This window comes from Symphalangus syndactylus, chromosome 9 (assembly GCF_028878055.3).
Source record: "Symphalangus syndactylus isolate Jambi chromosome 9, NHGRI_mSymSyn1-v2.1_pri, whole genome shotgun sequence".
NCBI classification, from domain to species: Eukaryota; Metazoa; Chordata; class Mammalia; order Primates; family Hylobatidae; genus Symphalangus; species Symphalangus syndactylus.
In genome coordinates this window covers 22,064,980-22,083,285 of record NC_072431.2, presented here as the reverse complement: position 1 = coordinate 22,083,285, position 18,306 = coordinate 22,064,980, and the positions used below count along the sequence as shown (strand labels likewise).

General features: G+C 39.2%; 1 protein-coding gene and 1 non-coding gene across 4 annotated transcripts in view; both read left to right on the top strand.

The window, feature by feature from the left end:
- The first annotated feature begins 9,559 nt into the window (after positions 1–9,559).
- On the top strand, positions 9,560–9,666 carry LOC129490963 (U6 spliceosomal RNA). Its single transcript, XR_008660413.1, has one exon. It is a non-coding gene; the product is annotated as a U6 spliceosomal RNA (small nuclear RNA).
- Positions 9,667–11,046: 1,380 nt separating this feature from the next.
- AKAP6 (A-kinase anchoring protein 6) overlaps positions 11,047–18,306 on the top strand; it is a 627,789-nt gene continuing 620,529 nt past the window's right edge. For 2 of the 3 annotated variants that reach the window (XM_055291569.2, XM_055291568.2), the window contains exon 1: positions 11,047–11,216. The gene's annotated coding sequence lies outside the window, so the exon portion shown is untranslated. The remainder of the gene's footprint in view (positions 11,217–18,306) is intronic. The other variant, XM_063645887.1, reaches the window with a different exon arrangement.

The following is an 18,306-nucleotide window of genomic DNA, read 5'->3' as shown; positions in this document are numbered from 1 at the left end:
TTCAATATATAGTTTCAAAGTGCCCGCTCTGTCTAAGGCACTATGAGGGGGAGGTCCAGGGGACACAAAAATGAGTGAGCTGTCATCCCAACCATTAAGGAGGTTATAGTCTAGTGAGGGGTAAAGATAAAACATAACACGGATAACTACTTATATGAGGCAATGTGTGATAAGAATTATGAGAAAGAAGCAGATTGGAAATGAGCCAATAGTTATTTGAGTACTTTTTATGAGCAAGGTATGTTTCAAATATCATCTTATTTCAATCTTACAATAATGTGAGGGGGTAGGTCTTACGTCCAATTCAAGGAACTGGGGAAGCACAAAGTACTTACCCAGGACCACATTAGTAAATGGCACACTGAGATTCAAATCCAGATATGTCTTGCCCAAAAGCATTGTTTCTAACAACTCCAAAGGTTTAAGGGCCATATGATCTACCAAAAGGGGGTCCTTTACTGACCATGTATCTCAGAATGATGAGAAAGGACCAAGGAGGATAAAACATTCTGTGATGACTTCAGACATCATCATGAGTGCCATCCAAGGAGGGCGAGCTGGAGTTATTTTCTCAGTCTAGAATATGACACATTTCGGCTGGAAAACATGAAGCAAGATCTGATCAACAGGCGTTTTCCTGCATCTGCCATCAGCTTCAAACTCTGCTTTAAAAAGACACAAGTGATTGTTTCTCATGTGATTACGAACATGCTGGATATGTTTTCATAAAATAGAATGGAAAAACCCAACTCAGCCTTCCTGTATAAATTGTAGGGGTCCATTTTCATTTTCATTTTTATATAAGTGGTCATTTTGATTATTAATTTTCTTTTTGTTCAGGCGATTGTGCGGCCTGAGTGTCCTTCTCTGTACAATTGCTTGCCTCCACTTGAATAGCTGTTCTATGGTTTCTCAAGAGCTACCAACACTGTCATCATTATTTTGCAAGGCAAATGAACATAAATAGAGATTTTCATCATGTATAGAATCAACTAACAATCAGCAAAAGTTATATGAGTTGTGTGGTATAGAAGGGATGCCAGAAGATTAGCCCAGAAAGGACAACTCAGCACTCTGGTTTAACTTCAGTTCTGCCAGTAAGCCACTAGGCTGACTGTGTTGCCTCCTGGAAGCGTCTCTGTTTCCAAGCAGGCAATGACTATTGACACTTGTCACCTGTTGTCTTCCATGAAGTGCTAATAGAGTTTAATGAAAGATAACACCATTTCTCAAAATGGTATAAACCATAGTAGAAATTAAAATAATAGGAAATAATCTCACTCATGTTTTGCATGATTTACTTGGCTTTGAGAAAGCTGGCTTTATGACAAGATTTGAGATTTTAGTCAAAATTACTACAATTTTAGCTTTTCAATGATGTTAAACATAGTTAAAATTCTAATGTCTGGTATCTCTGTTTCTATTTTGATGAGAACCAATATAAACATTAAAAGATCAAAAGCAACAATACTGTTGAGTGGTAACAGATACATAGGCTGGTGAAATAGTGTGGGACAGCTGTATGTCTCTCAATTGCAATGTACTAGGTGCTAATAAGACTTCTACAGTCTGAAACATTTACTCTCTATCCTATGCATGATATAATGGATGAGGGGTTGGTATGTAGTCTGATTTTCATGAGTTATCTCAAGCCAGTAGGTTTTAAAAATCTCTAGTCGCTTACAAGTATAACTCTCCAAATACTTGAGCCCTGAGGAAAAAGTGAGAGTCCCCAGTGAAATTGAGGGACCATAGTGGATCTTAGCAGTATGGTGTGCTTTGGTTAAACACACAGTCCATATGCTCTTAATTTGTGTGTAATGATCTGGTGAATTGTCAATCTGTCCTTTTTAAAGGGGCATGTAAGAAAATAAGATGTACATAAATGTGCACTGGTAAAATACGGCCTCATGTTCTCATTTGGAAACTGTTTTCACTGCACAGTGAGAATAAAAGTATGTGAGAGTTGATCTTTGAAGTCAATGGCGCTAAGTATAATACAACAAGCAAATATGTGATTCACACACCCTTCCTTAGAAATGAGTAAAATGTGATCTAATGTTTCATTTTCTAAATATTTCATTTTCTTCAATGTATTTTTCACCATCTGAAATTACCTCATTTATTTATTTGTATCCTTTTTTTTTTTTTTTTTTGAGATGGAGTCTGACTCTACTGCCCAGGCTGGAGTGCAGTGGTGTGATCTTGGCTTGCTGTAGCCTCCGCCTCCCGGGTTCAAGCTATTCTCGTGCCTCAGCCTCCCGAGTAGCTGGGATTACAGGTGCGTGCCACCACACCCACCTAATTTTTGTATTTTTACTAGAGATGGGGTTTCACCATGTTGGCCAGGCTGGTCTCGAACTCCTGACCTCAGGTGATCCACCCTCCTCGGCCTCCCAAAGTGTTGGGATTATAGGCGTGAGCCACCACACCTGGCCTATTTGTATACTTTTAAATTGTCTGTCTCTTCCATAGTCAAATGAAACTCCCATGAGGCAAGGGGTGCAGTGTCATGGTCACTGCTGAACCTCTGGTGCCTAGAACATTGCCTGGCATATAAATAAGGGCTCAGTAAATACATATTGAATAAAGGAATTAATATAAGTTAAAAGTATTCAGTGAACTACTTTAGAAGTATATTTATATGTTTCTTGACTTGACTGACACCTCCACAGACACAATGTCTACCAGCTTAGCTTAATACCTTGTAATGATGGGATCAATACATGTTTAGTGAAGGGGTACAGGTAGAGTACAAAGTTCCAAAAACCATGGTACACTGGTTAGAAACAGTAAATCCTTTGGCATTAGACTTCAGCAACAGATTTGTTTTTTGTTTTTGATGCTGTCTTCTTTTTATTTAAGCATGCTTTTTTTATTGTGATATAATTCATAATGGTGAGATGCACAGATTGATGTGTTTTGACAAATGAATATACCCAACACCCACATGTAACTTACATGCTGATCAAGATATAGAGCTTTAAATCATTTCAGAAAGTTCCTCTGTACCATTTTCTAGTCAATTCACGTTCCCCCTCCCCTTTAAGCAATTGCTGTTCTGTTTTCCATCACTACTAGAGTAGCTTTGCTTGTTCTTAAACTTTATATTAATAGAAGCACACAATATATATTCTTTCATTTTTGGCTTCTTTTGTGAAATATGTCTGTGAAATTCATCCATGTGGTGCATACCACTACTGTGTTTCTTCTTATTGCTGAGTAATATTCCCTTCTATCAGTATATCACAATTTATTCATTCTCCTGTTGATGGACATTTTGATTGTTTCCAGATTGAGACTGTTACAAATAAAGCAATTGTAAATGCTCATATATGAATCTTTGTGGACATATGTCTTAATTTCTCCTGGACAAATATATAGGAGTAGGATTGCTGGGTCACATTGTAAGTAAGTGTATGTTTATCTTTTCTTTTTTTTTTTTTTTTTGAGACAGAGTCTCGCTCTGTCACCCAGGCCGGAGTGCAGTGGTGTGATCTTGGCTCACTGCAAGCTCCGCCTCCTGGGTTCACACCATTCTCCTGCCTCACCTTCCCGAGTAGCTGTGACTACAGGCGCCCGCCATCACACCCGGCTAATTTTTTTGTATTTTTAGTAGAGACAGGGTTTCACCATGTTAACCAGGATGGTCTTGAGCTCCTGACCCTGTGGTCTGCCCACCTCGTCCTCCCAAAGTTCTGGGATTACAGGCGTGAGCCACCGCACCCAGTTGTGTATGTTTATCTTTATAAAAACGTGCCAAATAGTTCTTCAAAAGAAGTACTATTTTACACTCCAACCAACAATGTATGAGAGTTCTAGTTATTCCATATAATTGCCAATATTTGGTATTATCAGTCTTTTAAATTTTAGCCATTCTAGTAGGTGTTGTATTCATTGCACTAACTAGCAGTTCCCTGATGATTAATGACGTTATCTTTTCATTTTCTTACTAACCATTTGTATATTTTTTGATAAAGTGTCTGTTTAAGACTTTTGCCCATATTTTCTTCAGGTTCTTCTTTTTATTTTTGAGTTATGAGAGTTCCTGATTTATTCTTGATACAGTTCCTTTTTCTGATATTTGGTTATGATTGTTTTCTCCAAGTCTCTGGCTTGCCTTTTTTTTTTTATTTTTTAGTGGTATCTTTTAATGAGCAGAGTTTGAAATTTTGGTGAAGTCTAATTTATTAACTTTTTAATGGTTTCTGCTTCCTGTGTCTTGTCTTAGAAATCTTTGCTAAGCCCAAGGTTGCAAAATTATTTTCCTACGTTTTCTTCTAGAATTTCCATCCCAAATTAATATTTGTGCACTTACAAAAAAGATAACAGTTTTATCTACCTTTGTAGAAGCTCTCAGAAATGCTGGGACTCTATGTAACTCTCCTGGGATCCTGTAATGAAAACTATTTTATTAAAACAAAAGTTTATTGCCTAAAATAAAGGTGATTTTGATTGATGAAACATGCATTTAAATAATTAAATTATTATTTAGTCACTTTATTCAAAAACTGAACACTAAGACAATTCTGAATCATTTCTATTAATGGAGACTAACGGGCACAGATGATGTGTCTTGGATAATTTCATTATTGTTGTTTATAGTTGCAGGCTTTTTCTTTTGTTTTTATTTCTATGACAATTATATTACCTTTCATTTCATGTGTAAGCATCAGTAGTTTAAAGAAGGTAGCCGGGAAACAGTTTGGAAGGTGGTCTGATATTGAATTATTTTCCTTCATAATCTAGAACACATAGACTTGACTGAAGATTTTCCTTTTTATTATGTTCTATGTATTGATTGAATTTCAAATCAGTTCATAAAAATTTTCCTTGTTAAAGCTATACAGTATTTGGTTATCTTTAATGTTAAATTAAATCACAGAATAATAGAAAAAGGTTGAGATTAGGATTCTGAGGATCCTTGGTTTGAATGTTATCTTTCCCCTAACCTGCTTTTATTAACAGTATGAATTTAAGCAAGGTACGTAATTCTTCTTTTTTTTTTTGACATGGAGTCTCGCTCTGTCGCCCAGGCTTGAGTGCAGTGGCACAATCTTGGCTCACTGCAAGCTCTGCCTCCCGGGTTCTGGCCATTCTCCTGCCTCAGCCTCCCGAGTAGCTGGGACTACAAGTGCCCGCCACCACACCCAGCTAATTTTTTTGTATTTTTAGTAGAGATGGGGTTTCACTGTGTTAGCCAGGATGGTCTCCATCTCCTGACCTCGTGATCTGTCCGCCTCGTCCTCCCAAAGTGTTGGGGTTACAGGAATGAGCCACCAGGCCTGGCCGCAAGGTACATAATTCTTTTGAGCATCAGTTTCCTCAGCTGTAGAATGGGTAATAGCTATGTCAGAATTATTGCAAATACTAAATGCAATCTTGTATGTAAAATACCTGTCAAGTATTTGTTGATTAATAAATATTACACCCTTCCACCACATTTTCTAACTCTTGAGTTATTACCTCTAGGAAAGGATAAATATAATGATACACAAATTCCAGGAATTGAATTTTTCTGTATCAGCCTATACAGTGTTCCTCAGACTGGGATCTAGAACCTCTTGGAGTCTTCAGACAGATTCTTAAGGGTTAGAGGATTCTCTAGAGGATTTTTAGAAATAAATTGTTTTTTATTGGGATGATCATCTTAAAATATTAAGATAGGCAGGGTCTAAAACATCTGAATATTCACCTTATAACTAAATATTGTCATGAGTTTTCAATATGAATCTTCATTGTTTGCCATGCCATCTTACTTAGCTAATGGATTGTCAGCGTGACAGTGTTTGTAACTGGCTGCTATTAGGCGGGCATGTCCTGCTATCTAAATGACAGCAATGGCTAGTGTCTGCCACCATGCTTATGTTGAATTACTTGTTAATAAAGTCAAAATTTCTTTTTCTCAGTGATAATACATACAAGAATAACATTTCCAATTACCAAGACTTTAGTTTCTTATGGTTTTAATAAATCAAAACTTTGATTTCACATAATGAAAACAACACGATTGACTAATGTACTACTTTGTAGGGGCTAATAAGAAATGAACAGGGACAGATTGAATAATGTAAGTGATATATTTGTACCAGGCAAAAGCCAAATGCTTTCAGACACGTTGTACCAATAAAAGTGTAATGGTAACTTAAATATTCTAAAATGAAAACAGGATGGAAAAATAATAAAATTCAACTTATGATTAACTTTGAAATGGTGTAAATGAGTGACTTTTGGTATCTACTAATCACTTTGTGAAATTCTGCCCTCTCAAGCCTCATTCATATGGCAGACGTGGTGCTGAGCTTGTTTGAAAAACCACAAGCTGTGTGATGCCTGTGTCAGAATTGTTTCACTAAAGAAACCTGTCTGCCCTGTTTTGAGAGTGAGAGGGAATTTTTGAGGACACAGACTATCTCCATTAATCTTTTTCTCTTTTGCCAACAATTGTTGCAATATTTGCCAAATAGAGTTCCACACAGATATAAATAAAAACACAGTGAGAAGACTTGTTTCTTCTTTATCTTCAGTGGTCTAACTACAAATTCAAGACTGAAACTTTAAAAATAGCTTTAAAATAGTCTTAATAATTAAAACTAACTTCAGGTAGTCTTTTCTATTCCAAATTTCAGCAAAATCTGATTGGATATATATTTAGTGGTGATTTAAATTATACTGTTATACTAACTCCATGCTGCATTAAATGATACAGCTTTAGGCTGGGCGTGGTGGCTCACACCTGTAATCCCAGCACTTTGGGAAGCCAAGGCAGGTGGATCACTTGAGGCCAGGGGTTTGAGACCAGTGTGGCCAATATGGTGAAACCCCGTCTCTACTAAAAATACAAAAATCAGCTGGGTGTGGAGGTGCATGCCTGTAATCCTGGCTACCTGGGACGGTGAGGCATGAGAATTGCTGGAGGCTGGGAGGCAGAGGTTGCGGTGAGCCTGGGCGACACAGCAAGACTCTGTCTCAAAAAAAAAAAAAGATATGGCTAATATGTTGGCAAACTCAAACTGCATTATCTTCTGCAATACATTAATAAATTAATGCTGTTACTTTGAATTTTATTGATTTGTACTTTCATGTCCAATTTCTAAATCTGCTTTTGTTTTACAGCTGTGTAACAGCTATAGGAGAAAGGAGTTTATGCTGTTTTGTGTTTATATTTATTTAAAGAACAACAGAAGGAATTTAAGTAACAATGGAGATCTTGGGAGAATTTTGTGCTTTAAAAGAGGACATACATAAATCACCTGTGAGAAATTCTGTTTTAGCTCTTTTAACATTACATTGTTCAGTAACGCCATAACTCTAAAATTAAGTTATCTTATTTCTGTACACATCTGAGCATTTAAAACAACTTACTTTATTTTTATTTTTTTTTAAGTGGCAGGGTTCTCACTCTGTCACCCAGGCTGGAGTGTAGCAGTTTGATCATAGTTCACTGCAGCGTTGAATTCCTGGGCTAAAGCTATCCTCAGCCTCACAAATAGCTAGGACTATAGGAGCATGCCACTGGGCCGAGTGTGTGTGTGTGTGTGTGTATGTATATATATATGTATATATGTATATATACATATATATATACCCAGTATACAGAGTCCCACACAGATATAAATAAAACACAATGAGAAGCCTTGTTTCTTCTTTATCTCCAATGGTCTAACTATAAATTCAAGACTGAAAGCAGCCTAACTCTGAAGGTGCATGTAGCTTGTAGGGACATCAAGTTCGTGACCCTGTAACTCTGATTGTCCTTCTAACTATAGATTCTTCTAACCATGTATCCTTTAATAAACTGATTAGTTGTAAGGTTTTTAAGAGAGAACATGAAAGAATTTTGATATACTTCTTCAATCATAAAATTGAACATCAATTTACTGCTTTCTAGCTTTGAAGTCACAAAGCAGAAATAGCTTATTGGAAAGACAGGGCGTTAGAAGAAATATATCAAAGCACATTTTATTTGTAATTGGGCAATTTAACTCAACAGGAATGTCGTTTTTACCTAATTTTTTTGAGGGGGAAAGAACATAGTGTTTCTATTACTTTTCAAAAGCTGTGAAAGAAAATAATTATAACCTCAAACACAGAAAAAGATAGGTTTAGCAATAATTCCTGTGGGCTTAACTTTCCGTTCCTTTTTCTGTTCTTGGCTCAGCAATACCAGAAACTCGTATATGATTTCACACTATTTTCTTTTGGTACATCAGAAAATTGGATACCAATTAAAATTTTTCTCAATTACTGATTTTTAGTAGGTTTTTACTTCAAAATATTGTTACAAGAAGGGGTAAAACGACCACAGGAAGGAGAAAAAGCAAAACTCCAGTTATTGGTAAATGTGCCATATTCCTCATTCAACGTGCCGTTTTAACGCAACACAAGCAAACATTTGCCCTTTACTTACTTCAATATATTAAATACTGTAACCAAATAAATACCAGAGGCTTTGATCTTTGGCACTCATCTCACAACGCTGAGGGATATGACTGGAACAGTACGATTTTTGCTGTAGTTAAAAATCAGAATATTTAACACTAACAGTTATTTCTTGCGAGTAGGTCTGTCCTGTACGTTTGTATCCTAACAGGGTTAGGATGAGAGTGCAGGGAGGTCTAAGGACGTACAAGAATGCTTCTCCAGTTCAACTCTAAGTGAACGATGTAATTCCTCAAATCCACCTCTCAGCCTGTTTTTCAGCGTTCCTGTGTTTGGCTGCCAGGTGAAAGTAGCGGTCGAGGGAAGACACCTGTGAAGGGGCGTGGCTACTCGCCCGGGCTCCTCCGTCCCAGACCCCAGAAGCGCCTGCGCAGAACGGACAGAGGAGCTGCTGTACGAGAGGGGTGTGGCCGCCCTGTCCAAGGTCCTCAGCCCCCGACCCGACAGGCGCCTATGCACACCGGCCGGAGATAGTCACGCAGATGCCAGTGGAGTCCACGGCAACTTAGAATGTGGTGCCGACCGTTCCAGAACTGAGTGGTCGAATCGTTGCAAGGACTCTCCCGGAGGGTTGAACTCTGGGTTCACTTCAGCAAAGTCTGTTGGCACAAGGCCCCAGTGTCACCGGCGAAATATCTGTGAAAACTTCCATGTTTTGGGGAAGACCCCTGCTCGACCTAGTGACCTGGCGGGCCAACCGCTTCCCCAGCTCTCAGAGAGGCTTCGGAGAGACGCCAAGCACTCCAGGCCGGCCCTGTCCTCCGCGCTCCACTGCTGCCGCACGGACTGCCAGACTCCCGGCATGCTCCGCGGGCTGAAGTCCGCGGCACGAGAACTCAAAAGACCCGGCGCCTGGGTCCCACACGGGGCCTCTTACCCAGGGTGCCCCTGGCGCTCATTTGCATGTCCCACCCAACAGGTAAACCTGAAGGGTCGCCGCGGCCAGGTACGGCCTGGCGGTCAGAGCACCAAACGTACGAGCCTTGTGATGAGTTCCGTTGCATGAAATTCTCCTAAAGGCTCCAAGATGGACAGGAAAGCGCGCGGTTCGGTTACCGTAACTATAAGAGGTGAGAAACTCCCGTGCCTTATAAGGCCAGGGGACAGAGCTAGTTGCGTGCTCGCTTCGGCAGCACATATACTAAAATTGGAACGATACAGAGAAGATTAGCATGGCCCCTGCGCAAGGATGACACGCAAATTCGTGAAGCGTTCCATATTTTGCGCGGTTCAACGAAGGTCGTTGGACAAGATACGGTGGTGTTCGTAGAGGTTGCTCAAGATTTTTCTGGGCGTGCATTTTCTTGCTCGCGAACTTGGCCCAGTGGACACCTACAATGCTGCCTGGGCCTCCCACCGGTCCTGTCGCCCAGTGTGCTTACTTCCTCGACAGCCTCCATCTTCAAGACGCCTGGTCACGTTACTATTAAGTTACCTAGGTGATCCTCGTATCTGCGTCCAAATACTTGTTTTCATTGATTAAAATATGCTTTCATGCTGGGCAATGAACATTCCTCCTAATCAAATTTCCCATCACAGAATCTGTCCGATTTATGTAAACCGTCCCTTTAAGTACTTCTTAGAGGATACATGAAAACAGAAGACTCGTGAAAACAGATCCAGATGGGCTTGCTACTTGTGGCCAGTTTTCAAATGGGTCCTGGAGCTCTTGAATCTATAGGCAAAGATGAACATTGATTTCCAATAATACCAGCCCTTAGTAACATTCCTTTGTGCAGCTTGCAGTCTAAGACAAAGAGGGTGTAAGCACTCAGGTCTAAGATGATGGAGAATGGCGCAAAGTAGGCGCAAGAAATGAGCGCTGTTTCCTTCCTTTAGTAGATATTTATTAGTTTAGGAAAGATTTAGTAAGGATTTACTGAACAATTCATATGCCAGTTGGTCTTCTATTGAACAAAAGCCAAACAAGCTGGGGCTCTGAAGTTTGTGTTGTTTGGTGAGACAAGACCGTAAGTCTATTTCAGAATGGAAAGTTCAGTGAAGAGGGCACAAGGTGACCTTTCTCCATTTCCAAAATGCGTATTAACGATCTATTCGCAAACATTCCACGGGTGAGTCTGCTCCGTTCCCACCTGATATATTTCACAGATTTTTTGCAATGAAAACAATTTTGTCATTGGGTGCCACCCGTTTTTGCTCACATTCACACTATTTTGTTAGTGCTAATTAGTAAATACTGAAAAGATCTTAACAAACTGCGCAAAAAAACGGGACGCTTCACGAATTTGCGCGTCACCCCTGCGCAGAAGCGAAATGGTAATCTTCTCTATGGGGTTCCAATTATCAGTATATGTATTACTGATCCGTTTTGGGCCACAGGCCTTATAAGGCGTGGGAGTCTTTCACCTGTTACAGGTACGGTGATCGAACCTCGCGCTTTCCTGTCCATCTTGGAACCTTTAGGAGAATTTCACGCAACGGAACTCATCACAAGGCTCGTATGTTTGGTGCTCTGACCACCAGGCCGTACCTGGCTGCGACTGACTTTTCAGGTTTACCTGTTGGGTGGGACATGCAAATGAGCGCCCGGGGCACCTTGGGTAAGGGGCCCCGCGTGGTACCCAGACCCGGGGCTTTGAGTTCTCGTGCCGCGGAGCTCAGCCCGCGGAGCATGCCGGGAGTTGCCAATGCTGCGGCCACCTCTGAGCGCGCGGCGGGGTCCAGCGCCCGGGCTAGCTGGAGACACCCTGATAACGAGGCTGCTGCGGCACCGAGAGAGCCGGCCCGGGGTCGGCGCGACACCTTTAGAACAGGTCGTTTCACCATTAACTTCCTCTGATGAGTAATTTTTTTTTTTAAAGTAATTAACCTACCGTTATCACACCTAGAAAAGTTAATTCCTTCATGGCACCTAATATTCAGTCTACTTTCAAATTTCCTTATTTCAGAAATTCCTTATTACGGTCGAATTGTCGTAGAGATCCAAACAAGTTCCCAAGTTGTATTCGGTTGCTACGACCCTGGGTCTCTATTGTCCTCTAATTGCCCTCGCCTCGTTTTCCTTCATGTCATTCATATACTGAGGGATATTTGCCCTGTGGAATGTCGCAGATCTTGGGATTTGGCCCATTGCTTACTGATGGTGTGGTTTAACTTGTTTCTCTAGCGTCCATGTTTCTTGAAAATTTATAGTTAGGGGTAATGGACTCATTAGATTCTGGTTCAGTTGTGTTGTGTTTTGTTTTGAAGCCCGCAGGGCGTCAAACACAGTGGTGGGGTGTGTGCTTACTGCACCTCAGCAAGAGTCGTGTATCCGCTGACTGTCCCGGTGTGAATGATGCCTACCCCTGACCTGTGGGTGCAGGTGGGGTCAGCCGTCTGACCCCTCACACTATAAAGTCTCCCAGAAATCTTTCCTTTAATGATTTTAGTATACACCCATGAACAATCCAAGTAGAAGGTCTGGTCTGGTGGTTTGCTTGCTTTTTGTTTTGTTTTGAGGACACGTTGTAATTGTACATATTTATGGGGTGCAATTCGATGTTCGATACATATCTATGTTGTATAACGATCCAATCAAGGTAGTGTATCCACCGCCTCATGCATTTATCCTTTCTCTGTGGTGAGAACATTCAGTAGCCTCTCTTCTAGTTATTTTGTGGTGTACAAAATTTTACTGTTAACCATTTTCACCCTACCGTGCAATAGAGCATCAGAATTTTTCCCCTCTTATTTAATTGTGCCTTTGTACCCATTAACCAATGTTTATAAACAAACATTGTGAGTTTGTGAGTTATAAGTTTACTTGTGAGTTACAAGGATGTAACCCCTGGCTTATGGTGGCCAAGTTCTGTATCCCATGGAAGAGAATTGAGAGAATAATAAGATCAGGGAAAGAAATTAAGAAAGAATGTTGATGTCATTTGAGTCTCTGGATCATTTGATCCCATGACCAGGTGCTTTCCATAGTTGTTTGGTTACTTGTTCTAACAAATTACTTTTATTAGGCTAGATTAAAGTTGTTTTTGCCAAATGCAAATGTGAGATCTTAAACATTTTTGAGTTTAGCATGTCTTCACACTGCACACTTCCAACATTAAAACATTATTGGCTTCTGCTAAACTCAAAAATAAGATCCGTATTAGCATTTTGAGAAAAACAACTCTAGTGTTAGTACCCGTGGTTAAGCATGTGTGAATTTCCAATCACGTTTTTTTTTTTAGGAGGAAATACTGTTCTTTATCACATCCTTATAGGAAAGTTATGAGGTAGGTGGCTATTTAATTAAATAATATTTTGTATGATTTGACTCATTTGAGAACGATGAGTCTTTTTTTTTTTTTTTTTGAGACGGAGTCTCACTCTGGCAACCAGGCTGGAGTGCAGTGGTGCGATCTCGGCTCACTTCAACCTGCGCCTCCCAGGTTCAAGTGATTCTCCTGCCTCAGCTTCCCAAGTAGCTGGGACTACAGGTGTGCGCCACCACGCCCCAGCTATGTATTTTTAGTAGAGACGGGGTTTCGCCGTGTTGGCCAGGCTGGTCTCAAACTCCTGATCTCAGGTGATCCACCTGCCTCAGCTTCCCAAAGTGCTGGGATTACAGGCATGAGCCACCACGCTCCCCCTGCCACCCTCACCATGAGTATTACTTAATAGGAATTATTAACAAATTGGCTTTAAGAAATTTATTTAAAGGATTTTTTCAGTGAGACAAATGTTTTATTTTTATATTCTGGAACATTTGAACTCATCAATAAACATAATTTTAACTATTTACATTAACTGAAATAAAACAACTGCCTTTCCTTTGTGACATGTAAAACTATGGTGCATTTCTCAATCAATGATATTTTAGATCCAAAGAGATGTATCTTATTTTTTGGAAGAGGAAACTGAGGCTGATATAAGTGTAGTGACCTCCCTGGGTAAGATTGGCCACTGGTCCTACCATCTTCTGATGCCGAATTCATTGCTGTTTTCACTGCACCACTTGTAGTATTACTAGGTCATACTATTTGCAGTAAACTACAAAGAAAAAGATAAAGACCTCAAGCCTGCCATTTTACAATTATATATCTGAGTTCTGCTCATTTGACTGCAAAACAAGACTGCACACACTAAGTAGAAAGCTGACCTTGTTCTTTTTCTTTTTACTCACAGAAAGGGCACATTTGGTGATGTGACACAATTGAAAGTCAAAAAACACAGGGCATTTCCTCTTCAGGAATTTTGCTCTAATTAAAAAGAAGAAGAAACTCATCCTAAATCCTCACATCCTCTTTAGCAAGGAACAGATGAGTCATTTAGAACCACAGCATCAATGACCAGCGTCACCTGGTGTGAAATTGGTGCACTCCAGGTGGGGAACAAAGGTTATCAACCCGGGCTGCAGGTCGCAATCACAAGAGCTTTTAAAAATACAAGTGACTTAGTCCTCCCTTGGAGATTCTGACTTTGTTATTTTTGTTGTTTTTAGACAGGGTCTTCACTATGTTGCTTAGGCTGGTCTGGAACTCCTGGGTTCAAATGATCCTCCTGCCTCAGCCTCTCAAGTAGCTGGGTTTACAGGTGCACACCACTGTGCCTGGAAAGAGATTCTGATTTAATTGTCCTGAGTGCAGCCGGGGTGTCTGTGAGATATCTTTTTGCATTCTCTCTCTGCCTCTGTCTTTCTCTCCACGCCTCCTGTGAGCTCTCAGCCTTTATAAGATCTTCTTTGGGCTTGTCAGCACCGTTCTTTCTTTCCTCTCTTCTCCTTTCTTTTCCATCAGACGCACTACATCAGGTGAAGCTTTTTTCGAGTTCCCCACCAGGCCTCTTTCTTTGCTACTGGCTTCCTTTTATGGCCATACTTCCTTCCCTCATAATGCACCCACTGGCTCCCCAAGACTCCTCCTAAATGTCCCACTTACAATTGCAAGGATATTTAAAGACTCACCAGTCGGGGTTTTATTTCTTCAGGGCTCTGCTAACTAACTCCACAAACTAAAATATACTAGAACAGTATTTCTCAAGCTTTCTTAGTGATAGATTCCCAGACCCAACTTCTTACAGTTTCCAGAGGATTGACTTATGCCAATGTATTCAGAGGATCACTGGCATATCACCCATATGACCTATCTGTGTTTTAATGGCTACTTTTAATGAAATGAGAAAGTCACTCTGGTAAAGCTGACGTGAGATATTTTGGTGCTTGGAGCCCTTTCACGGCAACCAGTTCCCTAATGTGTAGAAGATGTGTAGAAGATAGGTTTGTAGAACAAAACCTCATGTTCTGTTTTATGGTAGGGAAAAAACCATGTCAGAGAGGAACTTCTTAATTTCTTGTAATTACTACAAATTTAACTCTATATACACTCATCCACTTTTCTGAAATGTTATTTCAGAAAAATGTTATTTACAAATAGATATTATTTGTATGGAAAAAACACTTGTGCCCAGGTAGAAAACTGGATTGTCTGGAAAATACAAAATCTGATTCCCATTCTGTGGAAGCTATTTTACAACTCTGTAGATTGTAGATAACTGATGGCAGTTAATAATTTCTGTTTATAGCTGTGCAAATTCTCATCTGACTGGAAGTTCAGTTGACTTCTCCTCACCACTGGGAAGAACCCGGTTTTGCTTCCATTTGCACATTCAACTTCCTTTATTCCACATGATTTTTTTATTTCTCTTTTGAACTAGTTGTAACATCTCCTGCGTTTCTGCATTGATTCATGATACATAAAATCTTTAACATGTGTTCATTTTTTATCTGTGTGAGAGGCATGATTTTATCCACTTTTAAAAAAAATTGTCTTTTTAAAAGTTTGGAGGTCTTCCAATGAGTTGTCTATTGGATTCATCAAACAAAACCAGATATACGTTTCACCAGACTAGCTTGTGGGCTGCTTAAAGCCCAAACACATTTTTTTCTTGGCTGCCAAATGACAATGGAACTTTGGTGACTCTATTTTTCTAATTTTAATATTTTTCTCTATTAAGTTTGTGGTTTGTCTTTGTTTTGCTTCCAGCCAGTGTGTCTGCTGTACTGGGTGGAAACAATGATTGGGAATTTGGTGCCATGGTCTAATCATTTGGTAAGCTCTGTGAATGGATTAATATTTATAGAGATCTAGTCTCTGTTGGGTCAGAGACTGTAGAGAAACTAGTTTATTAGTCTTGTTTATACACCTTTTGTCCATTTTGGGCTCAAATCATTTAAGAATATTGTGCCCATCAAGAAGGGGAACAGCTCTTTGATATCTGAATTGGTAATTTTTTTTGTGCTTCTGTGTTTATTCTTGACCCATGAGTGAAATTTTAGAATTAAAGCTATAAACTCTATATCTGCATGTTCGTAATTCAGAAAAGTCTTTATCTCATTATATGAATGTGTAATGCTTTCTTAAATCCGGAGGGTGTTAACAACTTAGATTATGAAATCTCCTACATTAAAGAAGTCCGGTTCTGATTGATTTAAGACAAAGGTCCCCAACCCCCAGGCAATGGACTGGTACCCGTATGTGACCTGTTTGGAACCCGGCTGCACAGCAGGAGGTGAGCAGAGGGCATTTGAGCATTGCAACCTGAGCTCTGCCTCCTGGCAGATCAGCAGCAGCATTAGATTCTCATAGGCGTACAAACCCTATTGTGAACTGCACTTGTGAGGGATCTAGGTTGCACCTTCTTTATGGGAATCTAATGCCTGATGATCTGAGGTGGAACAGTTTCATCCCCAAACCATCTACCCCGCCAACCCCAGGGAAAGTTTGTCTTCCAGGAAACCAGTCCCTGGTGACAAAAAAGTTGGAGACTGCTGGTTTAAGAGATGAATAAATGCTTACATAAGCACAGTATGCCAATAATTCCCAGAAAATAAGTGGAATTTCTAAAAATTTCAATGTGCTAGATTTAAAAAGTATTCCAAAAGCAACCACCTTAGGAACATTTTAAGAATTCAAATTCACATAATTTAGGCAAATCTTTGGTAAACTAGACTGTTGTATTAATTTGGTTTAGTAAAAACAGCTGTGTCTTCTTTGACTTATCAGTGTTATATACAATACAGGTGTAGATTTTTATTGTGCCTGGGTATGTTTTTCTAAGTGTATGCAGGTTTACTGATCAAATAAGCTTGCATTACTTCTACTTAATGCTTGCTTATGAAAAATGTAAATTTGTGTTTGACCAGGTTGCATACTTGTTTTGGTGAACTTTTCGTTAGTCATAGGTCTGTAGCATGTCAGATTGAAGAGAAGTTTCCGAGATCTAGGTAAATTAAAGTCTTGGATCGGTTTTAAATTGGGCTAATTAATGGAAAAATCAGTGCATATCTAGATACTTTCTAAGTAACAATTAAAATATTAGTTATTAAGCATAATTATAGCTTTACTTCTGCTTTTTATTTTTATATGCTATAGACAGGCTATCTCTTTGGGTCATATTAAGGAACGTGTTTATTTTTGCCACTTTGAGAAGTTGTATTAGGGATATTAGCCACTGTAGAAAGTTGTGTTATGCATATTGACCACCTCTGCTAATCTGATAAAATGCTGGGTTGTGACAGTTTACAATTATCCAGTCCCCCACTTTTCTCTGCAAAATAGAAGTTACATTGGTTAAAAGTGATAGTTACATGGTTGACTACACTTAGAAACAGCTGTTTCAAAGAAATATAACTCTGTATGTGCTTCTGTTTTTTTCAAGGAAAAGAGTAGTTTTGTCCTAAAGTAGCAGCATGAAATTTTTCATATTACCTTATTTTCTTTAAATTTTTGTAGTATTTGCAGTGTGGTCTCTTTCATTGCTGATGTTGGTATTTTGTATTTTCTCTCGTATTTTCTTGATCCATCTGGCCAGAAATTTATCAGTTTTATTACATTTTTTGAAAAATCAGTTTTTGGGTTTTTTGGAAACCCAAAATAGAATTGTTCATTTTCTGTTGATTTCTGCTCTTTATTATTTCCTCCCTTTTGTTTACTCTTGGTTTAATTGCCTCTTCTTTCTCTGGTTTCTTATGGTAGAAGTTTAGATTGTTAATTTTAGACCTTTTTTCTTTCCTAATACAAACATTTAAAGCCATACATTTCTTTCTAGGCACTACTTTAGCTGAATCCTACAAATTTTATTGTACTGTGTTTATATTTTTAAATATTTTTCTTTGTCACATGGGTTATTTAGCCAACTTAGTTGATAATGTTCAAATCATGCATATCCTTACTGATTTTCTGTATATCTTTCATCCGTTATTCAGAGAGGACTGTTTAAATTTCCAGCTGTAATTCCAGAGTTCTCAATCTGACCTTTCAGTTCTGACATTTTTTTCTTCATGTATTTTGAAGTTCTCCTGTTACATACATATTTAGGATTGCTGTGTCTTCTTGATGAATTGATTCTGTTATCATTATGAAATGATCCTCAACATTCACAACTACTAAGATTATTCAAATGGATTTTCAATGATTTATAAAAACAGATTTAAAGCAGAAACACAACTTGTATTTTGCCAAGTCACATTCCCTTTATCCTGCTTCACTTTTTTCGTGGCAGCTCTTTCCATCACACACGTATTTATTTCTTTGCTTGCTTTCTGTCTTCCCCAACTAGAATAACATTTCCAAAGAGCAAGACTTCATCTGTTCTATTTATTGCTGTATTCCAACTGTCTACAATGCCTGCCACAAAGTCTGACCTCAATACTTTCCGAATGAATTAATGTATAATAAAGTCGCACAACTGTAACAACATCTTTCCATGACTCTACCTCACTTACTTCATGGTAAGACAGGCTCTGCTCACATGGGGGCGATTTCAGAAATAAGTTCTACACCGTGGTGTCTTCTCATGCTGCTCTTCAGTGCAATCAGTATCACAAAACAATGTTGTCTTGGGTTCTCAGGGTCTTAGAAAGCTATTAAT